General features: G+C 40.5%; 1 protein-coding gene across 1 annotated transcript in view; it reads right to left on the bottom strand.

Annotated features, from left to right (window-relative positions):
• Nucleotides 1–19,424, bottom strand: part of nlgn2b (neuroligin 2b) — a 68,099-nt gene extending 48,675 nt beyond the window's left edge. Inside the window, exon 1 of the mRNA XM_056736893.1 lies at nt 18,676–19,424. The gene's annotated coding sequence lies outside the window, so the exon portion shown is untranslated. The remainder of the gene's footprint in view (nt 1–18,675) is intronic.
• Between the last annotated feature and the right edge of the window lie 549 nt (nt 19,425–19,973).

Here is a 19,973-nt window from a genome sequence, read left to right as displayed (position 1 = left end):
CATGACTCACGCTATGCAGGGATTGAACCAGCAAATCTTACGGTTACGAGCTTTGGTTTTAACCACAGCGTCACCAATTGCATCATGGATCTACGAAGAGCATCGTGTCCACAAGAACATATAGAAAGAAATGAAGTTTAATTCACTGCAATGCAACACTGTTTTGAATAATTACGCTCTAAACATGAATAATCCCAATGTTATTGTATAGTGACCCAGATATTGATATAATAGCACGTTGCCAGGTCCTGCTGATTCCCTCCCCTAGTTTGAATGCCAGAATATCCCAACATATCAATATTTATGAGACACAATTAAGGCCAAAGTTTCACCCTCTGCTGGTGGGACTTCATAAATATGCATTTTTTTTGTTGAACCCCCACCTTGAAGTACACAGCAACACAAACACGCGTACAACCTGCTGAGGTGCGGTTACATCACCGCCAGCATGTGGTCATAAATCAACTGCACAGCCTATGAAGAAAGCAGGAAAAAGACAGCATGCTCTCTCAGCTCCCTGGGTAAAAGGTTTCCCGGCTCATCAGGATCGGCTCGCTGTTATGATATGTGCCTGGTAAGCTAGTGAAAATGTCTCCCAATCATGTGATCTCGGATGAGAAAAACTGCGCCTCGGAAATGGTATGTCAAATCGTGCAAATGGGCAGCTGACAAGAAATGTCAAGCGTTGACGGCAGATATGCTACATTTTATCTAAAACTATTTAAGATAGTGTAGAATATGTTCGAGTATTGCGCTGGTAATCCCAAGGTCATGGTTTGATTTTCAGGCATAAATGTTTTAAAATGTATGTCTTGGAGTTGCTTTGGATAAAAAATGACTGTAAATGTTATTCATTACACCTTAAACGTATTTAAGTGAAGTACAAAACAGTTATAAAAAAAGAAAAAGGAAAAACGTAGAACATCTAAATAAAGGAGAGGTCTTTTCATCAAATCTATAATTTCTAAAATCTAATGTCTAAACCTTTTTTTAAAGAAAATAAAGTTTAAGTACGTTAAGGTCAGATTTGTCTTTGTGCTTTAAAATTATTAATAATTCATGTAAATAAATAGCACATTCAAAACAAATGACAACATGGCCCAATTAAAATGTGACGGCACACCCTCCCTTACACATTTTTTACCAAAATTTTTGATGAAAAAGTGAACGTTCAAAAAATTCTGTCAACATTTACTCACTCTCATGTCATTTCAAACATGTTTGACTTTCCTTCTTCTGCAAAACACAAAAGAAGATATTTTGAAGAATATTGTTAACCAGCACCAATTCACTTGAATTGGTTTTGTGTCCATACAGTAGACGTGAATAGATGCCGTTTGGTTCCAAACTTTAAAATATCTTATGTTCTGCAGAAGAAAGAAGATTATACAGGTTTGAAATGAAAAGAGAGTGTAAATGATGACAGAATTTTCATTTTTGGGTGAACTATCGCTTTAATCTCCATGTCTAAAGACAACCGAAATGTGCTGACACCCATCCCGCTTTGCATTGTACCTTACAGCCTTACAGTACCTTGTCACATTGAGGAAACACGTTCTTTAACCCGAAACGCACATGAGACGCTTGCTTGCGCCATTGTTTCTTTAACTATTTAACACAAAGGCAACTATTTTTAAAGCCTTTTCCAATGTATGACAAGAAGGCAGTGATTTCTGTGATCAAGAGGCTGCAACGTCTGTCAGTAGATCGGGTGGCGATCCTCCTATGTCAACTTGCTTTATAAAAACTCACTAAAACATCGTAAACTGTGTGGCTTTGAAACTGTGTTTAGCCTATAGGTTGTGGTAAGCGTATTAATAAAAAAAAATCATGAAATGCCTTATTTAACAATACTATACACATTTTAAGAGAGAAACTCTTTTTCATTATGTGTTTGTTCTTTATCACTTTACTCTCTGAGAAGATCTTCAAAGTGTACAAAATGATTACTCCACGTCTGATCTGAGCTCAAAATTTAAAGAGACTTTAAAAGGGTTTTATGTTATATAAAATTTTATATATATATATATATATATATATATAAAATCTATACCTTAATTATGTTGTAGTTGGAATTAACTAAACAACAAATTATTGTTATAAGCTAAAAAAAAATATTTTTTTTCCTCCAGTAATTATATCACAGTTTCAGGCTACCTTTCAGTGGTGTCCCACATTGTCCCACACAAACGGATTACCTGTCTGATAATTTGATTTGTTGGTTTGTTAGCTGCAACGTTACGAAAAAGTGACAGTAAAAGACCGCAAAGACTATTCAGAGACGATTTCCCCAAATGAGAGACCCGTAATTCGCTTTTTAGCAATCCCTTGACAAATCTAAATGTGAACAGCTCACTTCTGATGTTTCATTTATTGTTGCCCAGGCTTGCAAAAAACCGAAGACTAAAATATTCTTGATCAATTGGCTAAGACAAGACATGCACATATTTCATTTCCTGTAAGGACACTGGGGAGCTTCCTAATGCTGTGGGGGCCGTACGCAATCAGCCATCCAAAACACACTGACTGCGCTCACTTCCTCTGAGGGGGAAGCTTTATTGATAAAACTGGATATGGTCAGTTCATAAATCACTCAAAGACAATTTCTTAGTAAAAGTATGTGTGTTTGTGTAGTAGTGCGTGTGTGTAATGGCCTAGCTGAGTGAAAGAAGCCCACGCGAGGGCCTTGTCAGCATGTGGGCTACGTTGGGCCCTCGGGGGCCTCAGTATGTCTGCGAGTAAAGCAGCGCATGGCCTTCTTGTGCTTCTTGTAGATTGATGCCTTGCCAGTCTGAAGTAGAAGCGAGGGCAACAATCGGCTTCCAGAAGTAAAAATCCTATTCATTTTCTCTATAGGAGAATTGATTTTTACCGTTAACTTATAAACCTTCACAGACGGAGGTTGTCAATCGATGGTATTTGCTTTTGTTGAACTGCAGACTTTTGCAGGCGATTGCTCATTTCAATATAGCCCTGCCAATAACCTAATTGAGACTGCTAATCTGCTACATTTATATATAATTTTATAATCAAAACAAATTTTGTTTCTATATTTATAAAAACACAGTTTATTTAAATCGGTTGATTCTATTAAATAAATAGTATTTTCTGGTTTGGATCTACTCATTTGCAAAGTCACATAGGGTTACAGTTCTGGAATCAAGCTGACAAGAACTGTTATGCTCGATTACTTGTGTCTGTTTTGAAGACAAATGTGTCAATAAAGGCCAGGCCGCAACGCCCGAGCAAATCTCTTCCCTTTTATCTCTAACAGTAGGTTTTGGGCTTGGATCCATTTTAGTTCAGCAGATTCTAGATATTAATGCAACTCCTGAGGTGACTTCACCCGCAACCTGCGAGGGCACGTTACAGATCAATTTGAATTGCAAGCTGGATTTTAGCATTTGCTTAGTCGAGATGAAAGTGACCCTGAACCATATTAAGTCACAAATCCAAACCAATGGGATATAGGAATTCATCTCTCTCTCTTCAAAACAATTATTATATGACGTCATGCTTTTTTCACAGCTTAATATTAAAACTCAGCATGTAACCAAGGTTATTATAGTGGATTGAATTTTTCTCTAAAAATGAAATGAAAAACTTTAAAGAAAAACGTTGAAAGGTAGACATAGAAAAAAACTATAACTGAAATAAAAAGAATAAAGTAACCTTATAAAGCATTATAAAAAAAGTAAAATGAACATGAAACCTATAAATAGTTCACACTATAAATGATTCAAATTAGAGACGCACCGATATACAGGCCCTGCTGGTAAAAGCGATTTTTCAAACTTTTGGCTATCGGCCGATAGTTTAAAAACAGTCGATGATCGCGGCCGATATATCCTGTCAATCTGAATATAGAAAATGTCACATCAAAAGAAACATCACCAGTTGGATGTTTAATATTATTATTAGTCATTATATGACTTGAGTTAAAGCTGAGTTTATGTCACCACCATACTTTTCGATATCTGCATCTGCAGATATCACTCTGAATAATGGGCTTTCGCTATTTGTAGAGAAATGAAATATTGGTGCATGACTAATTCAAACAAAATATAAAATCTCTAATTCAACCAAAAAACTAAATCTTAATGGAGCGTGGTCTAATGGTCAGAGACTCTAATTTTTTATCCACATGTTGCTGGTTCGAGCCACACTACCAGGATTGTAGGTGGGGGGATTTAATGATCAGCACTCTCCTCCACCTTCGATACCACGGCTGAAGTGAGACCCTCGAGCAAGGCACCGTTCCCCCCAACTGCTCCCCGGACATCGCAGCATTGCCTGCTCATTGCTCTGGGTGTGTTTTCACTGTGTTTGTGTGTTACTCACTGCTGTGTGTGTGCACTTGGATAGGTTAAATGCAGAGCACAAATTCTGAGTATGGAACATCATTCTTGGCCTCACATCACATCACTTTAAACGTCCTGGCAAAAACTACACACATTAAACGTTTTCAACCGTACTTATTGTAATCGTTATAATAAATAGTATGGCTTGCTGGTATTAAAAGAAACATGGACCTTCACATCAAGTGTCATGTCACTGAGGGATGTGCACCATAGCAACCACCCAAAACATCATAGCAACTGCCAAGAAACACTCAGAATATCTTAGCAACTTCATAGAGATTCCCTGGCAACCATCACTCCGTGGTCTTTTTTATACTGTAATCAACATTCCCATTTAAATAGCCATTCATTTTTGTAATCCATTATCAAAACATTGTCCACTTACCAACTGTTAAATCTACATTGGGCTCGACCTCTGTCATCTGCAACAGCTCTCTATAACAATCGCTGTCTCTGCCTTGACAATTTAGCGCTGCTTTGCTACGTGATCCTGTAACGGCTCCAACCTTCTCCATCAGTCTAAAGTCGTAACTATCACCTCCAGGTGTGACCGCCTGCCCCGAGCCATCAGCCGCCACTGAACATCATCTACAATATCCCGCTGAGGATCTGACACCACCTAAACCAAACAATACCCTGGGGGGGAACAGCATGAGGCTGACAACTGCAGGGGTACAGTCAAGTGCCAATTAGTGACATAGGGTGAATATGGAAAGTGCTTTTTAGATACAGGTAGAATTCTTAATAAAAGAAAGGCTCCATTAGTTATTGTGACACGAATCGATCAGCCGGCATACTGCGTCAAATACATTTATCACATACTAAACAAGCTAATGGGCTTCAGTCAAGGTTTAAAGTGGCTTGAAAGAACATGTGAGAGGTGAGGGGGTTTTGGGAAAAAGCATTCATTTTAGTGAATCGTTTTTAGCTAAAATGGTTTGTTTTAATGAACCTGAAAATGACAGTGTTTTGTTTCTTGCCGAGGTTTCAGAAGGTCTTGTAAGGCATTTTATATATATATATATTTTTTATGTATTTAGGATTTTTTTAATGTTATAATATTTACTCTCCGTTTAATATTATTCACAGGTTAATGTTCCAAAAACGTGTTAACATTACGGCGCTTAAATATTGCTCTGTTTGTTCAAATAGATTGATTTATTCTTAACTGGCTCAACAAATGTTGTAAATTTAGAGCAAGACACAGTGAGTTTGAGAAATCTGTTCCAAAAAAGTCTAAGAACATTTATATTTTGCCTTTAATAATCCTTTCGCATACGTTTATTTTCACTCAAGTTATTTAAAAATGTAAAAACGATTCATTTATAATATTACACAAAATAAGGAAAAAAATGAATAAATTAATAAAAAAAACACCTATTGGTTCACAGGTAAATACAGAAAATACAGTTAGAGCTCGGTCTGAAATGGGTGTGCTAAAATATTTGTGACCCAGCATGAGACAACCTATCAAATCATCCTACATAACTTAAGGAACGTTCATTTAAAATATAATGTTGATATCTTTAATATTGACTGAGTGATACAACATCAAAGTTTGAAATCATTGTGAAATTAAAGGTCCAATGTGTAATTTTTTGAGAATCTATTGACATATTGAAAATGTTTATGACTATGTCCTCAGAGGTGTATAAAGACCTTACACTACGGGTCCCCTCACATGGAATTCACCATGTTGTTTCTACAGAAGCCCTAAATGGACAAACTGCTCTACAATGCACTCTTCATAAGTATGTTATATTCTACGGCAAAGAAGCGAAAACGTGACGACATCTTAGTTATGTGAGAGCTGCCGTTGTGCTTCAAAAGCGAGGTGTGGAGAAAACCATTGGTTGCACCGCTAAAATTCATACAATGGACCTTTTATGTTTAAAATCAAATTTTGATGCTCCTTATCTCATGATTGGATGATGAAACTTTATTCTGGTTTTTACAGGTAGTGTCACATTTTATTAAAGTATGAATCTAACAGTGTCCTGTGCATAAGTGCCAATAATGCAACCTACCTCCTGGTCTGAGCAGGAGTCTAATCGTCCTCACACACGGAAGTGACCGCGTCCACCTTTGCTCACATGCGGATTGTTCCGGAGCATTTTTTAATAATGAGCTGTTCCTCTCGCATGACCGTCTTATCTGGCATTAATTCGTCTGTGCTGGGATTCTCGCCGTGATCGACGCTGCGTTGGGCCAAGTCCATCTGTGCCTACAGTGCCCACAGCCTCGTCTAACTTTGTGTCAGCACCGAATGCCCACAGCCTCTTCTGTCCTGCTGTCACGGCAGAGGGAAGGGTTGTTTGATGGAGCAACGGGCCTCCGGACAGACGCCGGGGTTCGTTCAGCCAGACGAATGGTCAGAGCCAAGTGTGAAAAGGCACATCGGAGCGATGGCATTTGAACAAATGGGCCACCGCGAGACTCTAACGGTCCGCCGCCGGCGCTGTGGATGTGACTTCTGGCCAGGCTGTCGGACCCGGCCAGTGCAGCGGGGTATGTCGGTGGTTAACTAAGCGCAGGACACACTAGAAGACACAGGGGATTATTTGTAAAATGTTAGCCGTCATGTACATGTGGGTTAGAATGAAATTAAATCGTAGGGTCAATTGACTATTTTAAAGGTTTTTATAGTCTTAAAAACAATGCAATTGTGCCAACATATTACTTTCCATTTTACATGGATGTCTAATGGCTGGAATACACTACAAGACTTTAAAACTAGACATCATGCACTTGCAGACGTTTTGAAAGTTTCAGATCGAACTGAATCAAATCTGCAGACTGGCACAGACTTTCTGCAACAAGTCCAGATTGAGCAAAAGCCTTGTAGTGTTTTTTAGCCTTTAGACTAAATAATGAATTAAAAGCAGCAAATATGAGCCCAGAGTAAATGGGAACTCTTTGTATGTGCCAAGAGTACATGTTTGAAAATTCTAGACAAAAGGTGACAATTCTGTTTTGATTTGTTTTGTCTTTTCCTGCACATGAAGACACAACCAGACGCACACACACACGCACAGAGAATTGACTCTGCTTACAGTACTATCTAGCGTAGGATCAACTATTTTATGACATTCTTTATTAATCTATTCCTAGTTAATCCACTCCAAACTGTAATACCCTGACCGGGGGGAGTCGGGAATGATTTGTGGCTAAATCTATTCTTGGCGGATCTGTTCTTGACAGCGCCACTGGAGCTGGAGGTTAAGCTGTCCGTGAGAACAATCATTTCAGAATGTGAGTTCATGTTTCTGTGTTAATTTCAGGGTGACCTCATAATTACTCTGAGACATTGTACAGTCATCGTCTATGAGTTCAGAACCCAATCCCACAATTCCCTCCGTTCAGTTTGCTAAAGTAGTTTAGAAAGCGTGTGTGTGTGTTTCTTGTGTACTATTTATAGGGGTCTAGCTGTGTCCAGCTTAACTGTGATAACACTAAACTGTTTTCGTACACATTAAATGACGAGAGAGCAAGATTCTGATGATGGAGAAGATAAATAAAAATGGCATGGGCTGCGCTCTAATGCTGCGTTCAAGGCTACTCTGGTTTCAGATATTATGACGTAAAATATCCGACTTCTGACCTAAATCTTTTCCATTTAACCACGCGTCACATTCACATGTTTTACACGTTATGTCGCTATGAGACGCAGCGAGAATGTTGTATTGTAGCTATTAAAACGTAGTCATTTGTTCATGAACAGTTTCTGGATATATTAACTTTCATGTTCATACATATTACCTGTTGTTAAAATATTTTAAAGTAGGTTCACATAAATCTACAAAGAGCTAGCCGCCATCTTGTCCGTGACTCGCTGAGGTCGGGGTTGATCGATCGTTTGCCTTTCCAGACGCTCACTTCCGGGATTGAGGTCGCAATACCCGTAATCCGAGTTGTCTCGAACGCAGCATAAGCCATGCAGCCATACTAGATGCAGAATGCAAATCTCACATTTTACAGGTATGCTTAAAACCAGAAAACATACTACACTTCTCAAGATGTGCAACACAGAACACAATACACAAAATATCACAATGCACTTGGCTTGACCTTCCCTGATTGATTCATTATTATTTGATCAGTGCTTTGAAGGTCAGCCTGTATGATATTTAGCAGCATCTAGAGGTGAGGTTGCGAACTGCAACCAACGGCAGCTCGCTCCACCCTTCCCCCTCCCTTTCGAAGCACTACTGTGGGTGACACGAACTAAGCCGTTGTCATGTTTTCGTTTCTTTGCAGAAGGAGATAACGTACAATATTTATGAGTAGTTTGTCCGTTTAGGGCTACTCTAGAAACAACATGACGAATTCCATGTAAGGGGACCTGCAATCTATACTATACAGATAGAAATAGCTCCTTCTAAGGAAATAAAAACACAACGCTTCATTATGTAAGGTCTTTATACACCTCTCAATATATTGTATGCAATGTGTCAATAGATCCTCAAAAAGAAAAATGCACATTGGCCCTTTAAGAGGGTTTTTGTTAGAAAAATAGTTGATTTACTTAATTGGGAGAGAAATGCATTGTATCACTGGGGTCTATAACTTTAGCATTTTTTTATTTTACCTGCCGTAAATACTTCAGGCAGTAATTAAACTTTAGAGCATAATTTGAGTGTGCTGATTATTTTTTACTGTGAACAAAACTGAAAAAAATATGCAAAATAACCCTTTAGATGACAGCTGGATGCCACCCAGCGAATCTAAAATGCATGTAATGAGGTCACGTGACAAATGAAATGAGCTTGTTGCATAATTTGTACAGTTTCACATACTGTCATTTGAAAACAGTAGGTACTCAGTGTACTGCACTGGCTGCTATTCTGCTATTCTATACTGAACATGTCTGTGTTTACTCTTTAGGGTTTATTTCCCAGAGTGCACCCCTCCAGGTCATAGCAGGAGAAAAAATCATCAGCAAACGAAGTCATCAAACAAAAGTCATTAAAGAAGACTTTAACTAAAGAAGGGGGAGAAGCCATTGACAAATAAATGAAGGAGATCGGGACACGAAAGAAAGGGACATACAAAAAAAGATTTGATTTAGTTGGTTTGGTCAGATAATCAATATATCACCATGGGAACCAGAATCCTTTATTTCGAGGGCCGTGCACATGGATAAATATAAACTAATTACACATACGATTCCAATTTCTACAAACAAATTAGTCAAATCCCCTAATTTATAACATCTCTGATTCGTATCCGATGTGGAAAGAGGGTTCAGCGAGGATGTTAACTTGATAAAACTGTATGTTTTCCATTAGTCAGTTGGGTCTGTAACGCCTACCCTACAGCTGACTGCTGTGAATCATGGCTTATTCACAGTCCTGCCTTTTAGTTTATTAAGTCTTTTTTACACCAATTTGTTTCAATCCCACCTTTTTACACCACATAAGGACAAACTGTCCTTTTCGGCTATGTGGGTTGCGCGTTATCATGTGTGTTTGTGTATGTGTGAGAAAGAGAATATATGTCTCTTTCATTCCCCTAAGCAGCCTTTGCTCTCAAAGTAGTTTACAAAGTGTCTTTATATAAAGAGCATCTTCCCTCCATAGGAACCTTCTTACTGTCCGTGCTTTTCATCAAACGTGCCTGAATTATGATTACTTGATGAATATGATCAGTTATGACTACGGGATGAATGTCACACCAACTTATTATTATTCATAAGCCTGGCTGGTATGATATATAATGCTGGCCTACTTCCAAGCAAACACATTTATTTTTTACATGTCTGTAGGCTCCTTTTACGCAATATTATGCATCGAACACCAAATGTGCTCTATTATCAAGTGTTCCTGTAGTTTATCTGGGTTTGATTCCCGAGAACTCACAAACTGATAAGAAGCACATTGAATGCACACTTTGGATAAAAACATCTGAAAATGTCAAGAAGCTATAAATGCAAAAAGCAACCATAACCAGGTATAAATTATAATACATGATAACTATGATTAATGATAACTCTAAGTACAGTAAAGTACCTACAGTAATGCATTATACAGATGACTGAAGTGGGTGTTTGTTGCATCAGAGCAGACTGCCATGCAACCACAAAACCAGATCCATCTCTTATTCTTTCCTTTTGTTACCAATTCTCTCTCTGGCATTATTAAATCCAGCCCCTGAAAAATCTAGGTCTGCCAAACTACATGCAGACTGTCATGCCAAATTCCCCAGCAGACCACACACAACATCTACAGCTTTAAAAGCATCTCCCGCTCTCGCCAGCACCCCTCTCCGATCCTCCCACCCCAGCGAGTTAACCCACACATGAAAGCGAGTGAGACGAGAGAGAAGAGCCAGCCTGCAGTCTCCCGAGGCCACTCTCTTCTGTTTAGAGGCACCCACAGCTTTCTTCGTGAGGGATTAAACCTTCACCACTAGCCAAGCTAACTGGCCCTACCGAGAAGCTCGCGGGTAGACAGGAGACAGAGCTTTAGCTAAAAAGACCACAGTTTCCCTTGTGGCTTATGCACGCATCTGTTTAGGCTTCCGTGCGAGTATGTAGGGCATTTATATGGATATTAAAGAACTGAAGAGCGTTTGCAGACAGAGAGGTAAACTTTACAGGAGAAAGTGACACTATGGCACAGTGTTCCTGTGGGTCAATGGTGGAGCATGGTCGTGATGCAAGGAAACACCATTCGATTTCCACGTAAAAATTGCTTGAATGCACTCTAGATAGTGTCTGCCAAAGGCAAATTTAATATTAATGTAAAAATTGTATTAATATGTGCAGTTTTCACATGTGACCTTTTTGGACACATTTTTATTATTTGAAGAAGGTGACAGTGGGAAAAACTGTGCCACTTTTAATAAAAGTTATTTACGTGTCTGAGTAAAAGGTTAGGGAAAAAAGCAGATTTTCTTTCAAAAAGGGCCACAGAAAACATTTCTCATGTAGATATATGAGATATGTTGTCTGGTTACACAGATTGCCCGAATGGAGTACAGAAACGTTTCAGCTCCATTTATCGATGGTTGGCCTTACATGTTTTTATTGTCGTACGGAACTGTTAAAATTCACTTTTGTAAAGGATTCACTTTGGCCTACTTCTTGCTTAAAAGTTGTGCAGACTTCCCTTTTGAGATATGATTTAAATGCACATGATCAGAACACAGTTCCTCACATTGAAATAGGAAAAATTAGAATTATGGAAATCGAGGTTATTGCATAAAATTATTTTGCTTTTCCTATGTATAAATGTTGCTGTTGTATTGCTTAAAAGATATGAAGTTTTTTTCTTTGCTGTATTTGAGGTCTGAAAAAATACACAGCATATTTTCTGTCATTTGCACCTGTTCCTCCAAATAAATGCAAATAAACAATATATTTATTAGAAACTTGGGAGAAATGTTGTTAGTAGTTAACAGAATAAAATAATAATAATAATTTACTTAAACGTATACCTGTAAATAGTCAATTCAGAAAAACTTAAAATAATTTTTAAATGGTAAACAGAAGTATATATTACTATATACTGCTATTTCATAATGGGAGTAAAATTGTGACAAACTTACATTTTTGGGGAATATATGAACAATTATTAAGAATAACATTATTAAGAATAATGTTAATATTGTTTAAAAAAATTATACACTACATATTATTTATTGTATTTATACACGTTTGTCTCACTTACCTCATAGACCTCACGCTTGAAGTACCATTACAAATTAATATAGCATTCAACAAATTCCACGATTTACATTAAAATACCACATCTCACACCTTTAGTGATTCATTATACAGCTAAAACAGAGTAAAGAGCACCCCATGAGTATTTATTGGCAAGTTTAAAGTTGTCACAGCTGTCTTGGGATTGCCAAACATGTCCAAAATTATGTTTCAAATAACCAAATCTTGTGCGCCTTCTTTTTATTTCATTCAGTTCTCTCTCTCGCTTTGGGTAATGAAACTGATCTCTCGCTTCTAGTCTTATTTCACATATATAAGGCCAATGAGATCCAATAGGAACAAATAAAACCGCCACACATTTTCCTAAGATGCTGGCCATTCCTGTTAGCGCACGAGAGCCCTGAGGAAGGAATTGGGGGGGGGGTGATTTAGTTCAGGGTCCGGGACAGCCTAGATGGGTCCCATCCATCTTCGAAAGTAATTACGCATTGACGCTCCCTATTGGGGGGGGCTCTCCATGGCTTTATAAATCACCACTCGCTACAAGTACCAGGCCAGAGGGAGAGAGATGAGCGCTTTAACTGTAACATACTGTAGCGTTTTTACCTGTAAGCCTACTGAAGGGAAACAATGGTTACACTTCTACGGACATGCAACAGGGAGCATGTACCTTCTGTTCCTAACAAATATACAGGGGGGAAAAAGGATAAAAAAATACAGAGCGCCATCAATATTAATTCACACTATAGGAGCATCAGTTTCCTCGTCAGTGATCTGTGGCGGTGTACTCGTGTTCTTAACATCACACTGTTGTCCTCGGGGAACGTCTGGCCATTTTCTCAACCATGTTGTCTTCTTAGACAGTAACTGCTAACACGGCGAGAATCAAGTTCTTGGGTGCCTGTATCCCTCTCCAGACAGAGTGATTGGTGGCACTGGTCCCAGCTGGGATGGCATATTGATTTGGGGTCAGAAGGTTGGCCCGGCCAAATTTGTTTCCCTCTGAGACAGAGCTGTCAGTCAGGCATGCTGTACGCCCCATTTAATGGCAGTAGCTATGAGAGTGATGGAAGTACATGGGTGATCCCTCTGCTAACATAGTGATATGTTATCAGCCTTCTGGGATCTCAGCTATTCAGTCGCTCCCTTTCAGAATAATGGGTAGCGAGAGTGGGGGGGAGAAAAATCTTTTTCAGGGAAGAAAAATTCTAGGTATTTAATCAGGATACAGAGACATAATTTCTATCAAAGAAATTCCTGGAATTGTCCTTCATGGTTAAATCAGGAAGCAAAAGACATCTACACTCAAAAATAATTCAGATTTTTGGCCACGTGAGAGGAAAAAATGAATGCTGTACTAAACGGATGACTATCTTGTTGTACGGCAATCAAACCCAACTTTGGCAGCAAGACAAACCAGGCAGCTTCATTACATTTCTGGAGGCGGCCCATCAACATGCCTGCTTGTAAATCTGTCGCTGTCCACGAGCTAGAGGTGCTGAAAGGTCTACAGGCAAGACGGGCCAGCTGCTCGACGTCCAATTTTACACATCCTTTTTTTCAATATTATTTCCGCCACCACACCAATTTTTTTACTGAAGCAGGCCATGGTCCATACTTAAAATGCACCGTGCAAGGCGTAAAATGGTAACGTGCGGTCACGTTGCCGTATGTGTAGCCATTGTTCTCTTTGTCACTTAACCTTTCTTGCATTATGTAATGGTCATTTTAATCATTCTTCCACACACTGAATGATGTTCAGGTGCTGGACAATTACACCCTGAATTTTAGCAGGCGGATAAAAATAACTCAAAGGCTACAAGGCGCATTAACACTTTACTGAATACAAATTTATGGAGCCATTAGTTCTACAGCCCGATTTTAAAGGTCAGACGAGAAGTAATGCAGTTAAATTTTGAATTGCTCAGCATCAACACCAGAGCTTGTTTGAGAGCTCTTGCAGATTTAATTTCTCTAATCAGTTTAAACTTTGAACGTATAAGAATACTGAATTACATAATATTGCTCGGTGAATATCAACAGACCAACATGCAGCTCAGAATTTTAGATTCACATTGATGAGCGCTCGGAACGCATCAATCGATCACCTTCTGACTGTGAATGAATGACTCAACCAGCGGGCCAATCGATAGTTAGTATTCATGAATAATTCACCATCGTAATGTCGTTATTTTTCATTCTCGCATTAACGCTTGAGACGTGCTGCGTGGCACCCGTGATCGGAAGTAGCTGTTCAAGCAGAAGTGAAATGCTATTAGTCACATATATTTCGGCATGTCAAGCAACGCTTCTTTCATTAAAGCGCATTTCCAGAAAAATCCGTTTCATGTGCAGGACAAATGGGAGACTCTTTGCTAACATATTGACAGTGACACAAAATAAACAAAACATTGTAAACTACCAAGTGAATAATGTGCTCGATTTTTGCAAGCTTTTAATGCCCGATGCCATGGAGACGGTAAACAGCTGCTGTTAGGACTCACGCTGAAGCTGCTACGGAATCTACATAAACAAAAATCTTGATTCCACATTTGTTACGTCTTCTCATGACCAGACCAGAGTTTGGCCGTCTTGCCTGCCTACGCATTACAAACAGCCTTACATCCTCTTAAATGTAGGTCCACGTTCCGACCAATAAAAGCCTCTAATCTCTCAAAGCCAGGTAGAAGGGTCAGGGAACTTCAAGCCATGGAAGATGTGGGGTGAGAACTGATTGTCTTGCAGAGCGTGAACGGGCCGAGACGATCAACATTCAGAATGAAGAGAGGAAGCGTGAGGTGGAATCTTGGGAAGGTTTGTTGATGTGATTACACTGGGCGGCACTCGACTATCTTTAACACTCAAGGGCGGGAGGGCCACACTAAAACTCCAGATCAATACGCAATTTTACAATCATCACCTCGTCCATAATTGGCTTGAAATGAACCCGCGGAATGTCAATATCGGTTCGAGTGTCACCGTTCGCTCGGATCTTCTCGGACCAGCGGATGAGTCGCTGAACACCCTTGATAAACTCCTTCCATTTAACATTTTTTAGATCCACTCTCAAAACACATTGCAACACAGCCAGATGCTCACCTTCGGGGCAATTTACTGTGCTTGAAATAGGACACGTTTTACATACGGTAATTAATTTGTGACGCTGGATTTATGCTATTAGAGTGTAATAATGAAAGAAAGAACCAAGTGCATGGAAGCTTAAGCATTCATAAAAGACTGGCCAGAACAAAGAATGCTGGGTAAAAAAAATCAACATGACTACATCAGGTAACACTAATACAAGCAATATTTAAAGTGATAGTTTACCCAAAAGAAAAAAATTCTGTCATCATTTACTCACCCACACAAAAGAAGATATTTTTAAGGATGAACAATGGTGGTATCCATTGACTTGTATATTGTATATAAACAAAGCAAGTCGGTGGATATCGCGATTTCTTCAAATATATTTTGTGTGCTGCAGAAAAAAGAAAGTCAAAATGATTGAAATGCCTCAAATGACAAGAAGGTGAGTAAATGATAGGGTGAACTTCCCCTTTAAGAACTTGTTTAAGTATAAAAGAATATAGATTATTCATACCTCCTTTTACACCTTTATATTGTGTTTACTGTAGCTTTATTGTCCATCTGCCCGTCTGTCTGTTACCTTTCACCAGTGCATATATTTGGACTTCTTCAAGATTTAATGACCCTCCACTGTATTATTTGTCTAAAGCCATAGCATAGCTCCAGTTGTGATCTGCCTATCCAAACAAATGAATATTTAAATCCAGTTTTCTGAACAGCCGGGACAAAATCTATAATTCCTTCCCAATACAAACCACTTTTCCCCCACCGAAACGTTCTCAAAACATCTGATCTGAAATTGCAGTAATTCCCCAAAGCCCACATCATGACCTGCCGACTCCATGGACCTCAACCGTGAGTTTTCTTTCGCCCTTTATCTCGTGTTTCTCTCAGTTCCTTTTAGACTGGTGCTGTGCATTGAAGAGCAAGAGAGCAACATGTTCTTGGTAACATTAAGGCTCAGCACCCTCCCATAAAATACCTCACTGAGGGATTACGAGGCTCTTTCAAACCCGAGCGATATTTAAGCCGAGTGGACTGTCTGGCCCTTTCATTCCCGTCCAAGATAGACCGTGGATGCGCCGTTTAGCGTGTCTATCCGTGGATTCCAGATTCGTCCAGAACTGGAATTATTTCAGGGAGCTGCAGAATCGCTCTTCTCACACCACCTCTAACAAACGCCTCTGCCTTCACTCACGTCAGACAGGCAGGAAACCTGACTCAGCAACCAGCATCTACGAAACGACAACATGCTACCTGCTTCTAGCCGGTGCGCGCCTCGCTGCTTCAGGTAAACTTATGATGGGAGATTTCTGACAAGCAAGTTTTATGAGCAAGCAACTGATTTTTACAAGGGTAAGCCGCATATCGCGAGCACGCCGCATATCACGTGTGGAGGTTGAAATATAGATCTAGACGAGAAGAGGCTGTCAACTTCAGCCGATGATTCACTGCTTGTGGCGATGCTGTCTTCAGTGAGTAGATCACGCCGCACACGCCGGGACAGTGATAATGGCACCCAGGTGCCTGAGCACATCAGAACACACAATACAACAACTTTTACTTTACAACAACGTCCCAGAATCCAGTAGAGTGTTTAGTGCTTACAGACATCGCGGTAGAAATTAAGTCGGTGACTCAATGGTCATGGCTTATTTTTTTAAGAGATGACCTCCTTATGTGAAGCATAGTGCTTATCTGGGCAATTGCGTGCTTAAATGCTGTGTCCTCGGACGAAGAGATAAAGCACTAAATAAAAATGTTATTTTAGCTAGAGTAACTGAAATCGTGCTTTTTGTGTGGGGGTCAAAGTCTCAAATAATTTCTGCATGAGCACAATGCAGCTTTGTTGCTGTGGGTTTAAAAAGTGAAGCTCTGACCTTGGGTATCTACATGGAGGAATTATCATGAATTCTTTATATAATAATTAACTCTGTATGCATTAGGCAACTTTGGTGCACTGAATCAATAACTTGCTGAATGAATTAACATTGTTTTTATTACAACTGTCCATCATGCACACCATATCTCCAAAGGAAGATTTTTTTCTCGAGTCTCTTTTAAAAGGGGCCAACACTAGAACCCAACCCTTTCGGTTTTGCCCAATGCTCTGAGAATTTTAATGTTTAATAGGGCTGCAGTCCATGTGAACGCTTCCCCAGACGGCCTGCACGCACAGTAACACCAGGCAACATCGAAGGGCACATGCAGGGGGCTGGATTAAGCCAACGCTGCACTTTCCCTCATTATTTACCTGTTCTGGGCCCCGAAACACAAGCATCTCACCGTCTTACATCACAAACAGCAGCTACGGCTGTGCTCATTTTAATGAAGACCATTTGCTCTGACTCCAGGGCATTCCGGCTGCGCTTCATCCATCTATCAACATATTGTAAGACTCATTAAAATCGGGTCTGATGTGGGCATTCAGTAAAAGCACTGCAGGAGGGAGGGCTGAACATTTCCAACATGCCAAATTTCATATTAGGTCATTCAAAAAGTACTCCTCGATTTGATCTCCATGCTATGGATGACGTAAGAGGGGGTCACCAAACCGAGATCTTGTTTTTTATCCCCCCCTTGATAAAATGAAAGCTCTAGGCAGAAAATATGGACCCCACTGTGCTCATGCACAGTAGTCCATGTGAGATACTGCAGCAAAACTCCGGTGAAGAATGGAAAGCTTCGAAAAACACGAACTGCATCCTCGTGTTCATGAGAAATATACAGAACAACATACAGGGAGAGATATCAGATTGAACAATCAGCACTTTGGAGTCAGAATCGGGCATTTCCTCAGCCTTCAGGGAAACAGAGGTCTTCTTGTCTGTGCTGAATTCTGCCATTGACAGAGCGCTGCTCAACTACCACAGCATATAAATGTGCCCCTCGCCTTTGATACGGGAACGTGGCCGTCTATGCGCGCCACGGTTTTCCGTGCGCCTCGATACCTTTGCGCGCATGGGCGTCGTGGGTGTGCAATTGGGTTAGGTGGGTTGTCTGGTTGGCGTGATCCGGTTCGCTCCATCCTATCTCGCACTTACGTAAATGCCATTAAACATTTAACAGGAGGCGATGGGAAGCCTTTGGGTTGCGGATGTTTGCCATTATTCAGGGCGCATTACCGTTATCTATCAAGTGCAAAAATTAATCAATCCCCACGTTGGCACGGGGACGAGCAATGGATGCAATTAGAGGCGCAAATGGCCGGTAAAGACACAGCCAGGCCAAGCGACACAGACGCGTCGAGATCTCGTTTGATCTAGATCTGATGGACGCGTCGTGATTCCGCGTTTTCTGTTTGAAGCACGCCAGAATTGAACAACAGCATATGCGGGTAACTGTAACAACATTACGATATCTCCGAAAAAAAGCATTTCTTATCAACAGGCCAGGACTGTCTTTCCTGCCCAAAGCGCACCTATATGTAACGCTTGCTTAGTGAATGTCTAATTAGATATTTCGTTTCTCAGCGGTGCGCAAAAACCGACACAGAAGCTTCGCGCGCGCGTCTCCTGCAAACACAGATATGCTGTAGGTACTAAAATAAAACACGCTTACCGTGATTCAACGGTTTCACGTCGACGTGCGGAATCTCCGGCGATATTTCAGACTTCAGTCCTGAAGCCGGTGTTTATGCCATCCGTGTCTTTTTTCAGAGGTAATTCGTCATGAATGTGTCGCAGGCTCTCGCGCACCAATTTACCGTCCTCGCGTCAGTCCGCTCGTCTCTTTCTCAAAGCAGCGAACGAAAAAAGTGAAGAACGCGCTAAAAGAAAGACGGGAAGTTAAAATAAAGGAACAGAAAAGAAGGGGGAATAAACACCTCTCGACCCCCGCCTCCTTTTTCCTTTTTTTTCTGACAACACCCTTGTCTCTCGCGACGGCGAGGTTAGCGCATATTTGATCACAGTAACGGATGGAGGGAAACGATAAAATAAAACAATAACAAAAACAAGTGCGTATAACGCATTAGCCGCTAAGTCAACGCGGGAGACGCGGGTCCTCTATTGTCATGGCGACTCATGTTAGAGTCCATTCCTCCGGACTGCGTTAAAAAACACAGAATAAGAAAAAGCATCCGCTGGCACGACTTCTCATCGGCTCTCAGGCACTCTTGTTCACAGAGGGGTCCTCCTCTCCTTTTGCGCACCAGAGAGAAAACGGCATGGGTTTTTCTCTAATAACTAAAAACGATAATAATTGTTATGTCCACTTGATAATGATGTGATTCTGGCTTTCAGATATCCATTCCTCACTTCACGCACAGCTGTCAAGATTCAGGAGTCCTGAATCGCAATGTACGACTTTCTCCCTCTCTCTCTCGCTCCCTCTCTTACGCTCACGCACGCACGCACGCACGCACGCACGCACGCACACACATTTAACAGCTACCGCAGATTGATTGCAATTCTCAGCACTACCTCCGGTGGCTGTAGCGTCCCTTACGTTCACGTTTGCACATACTGACGCTTTGTCTGTGCTGAATTTACATTCCGTGCCGCAGCTTTGAGCGCTCTCATCCAGCGCTAATTAATTAATCAACGCGATTAGGACGTGATTTCACGTAAAGCCTCTGAATGTGTCGCTATGGTGAAACATTTCACCCGCCTTGAGGATCTGCATCGGCGTGACGTCAGAGCAAAGCGTCAAAGTGATACAGATGTTCATCAGGCATGCTGAGCTCACTGTGCGCCATGACCACCTGTGGACTGGTGCGATCGGGGAGGTGCGAGACTGTGAGAGTGTGTGTGAAAGAGAGAGGTTATACATTTAGGCTCCTGTATTAATATTATTTTAATACTTTGAAGCTATACTGCGTGACTCATTTTTATGCAACAAAAATGTATGCCCCATGC

The sequence above is a fragment of the Triplophysa dalaica genome, chromosome 22 (genome assembly GCF_015846415.1).
Source record: "Triplophysa dalaica isolate WHDGS20190420 chromosome 22, ASM1584641v1, whole genome shotgun sequence".
NCBI lineage: Eukaryota > Metazoa > Chordata > Actinopteri > Cypriniformes > Nemacheilidae > Triplophysa > Triplophysa dalaica.
Note: the sequence above shows the minus strand (reverse complement) of the source record. Positions and strands in the feature narration are given on the sequence as shown.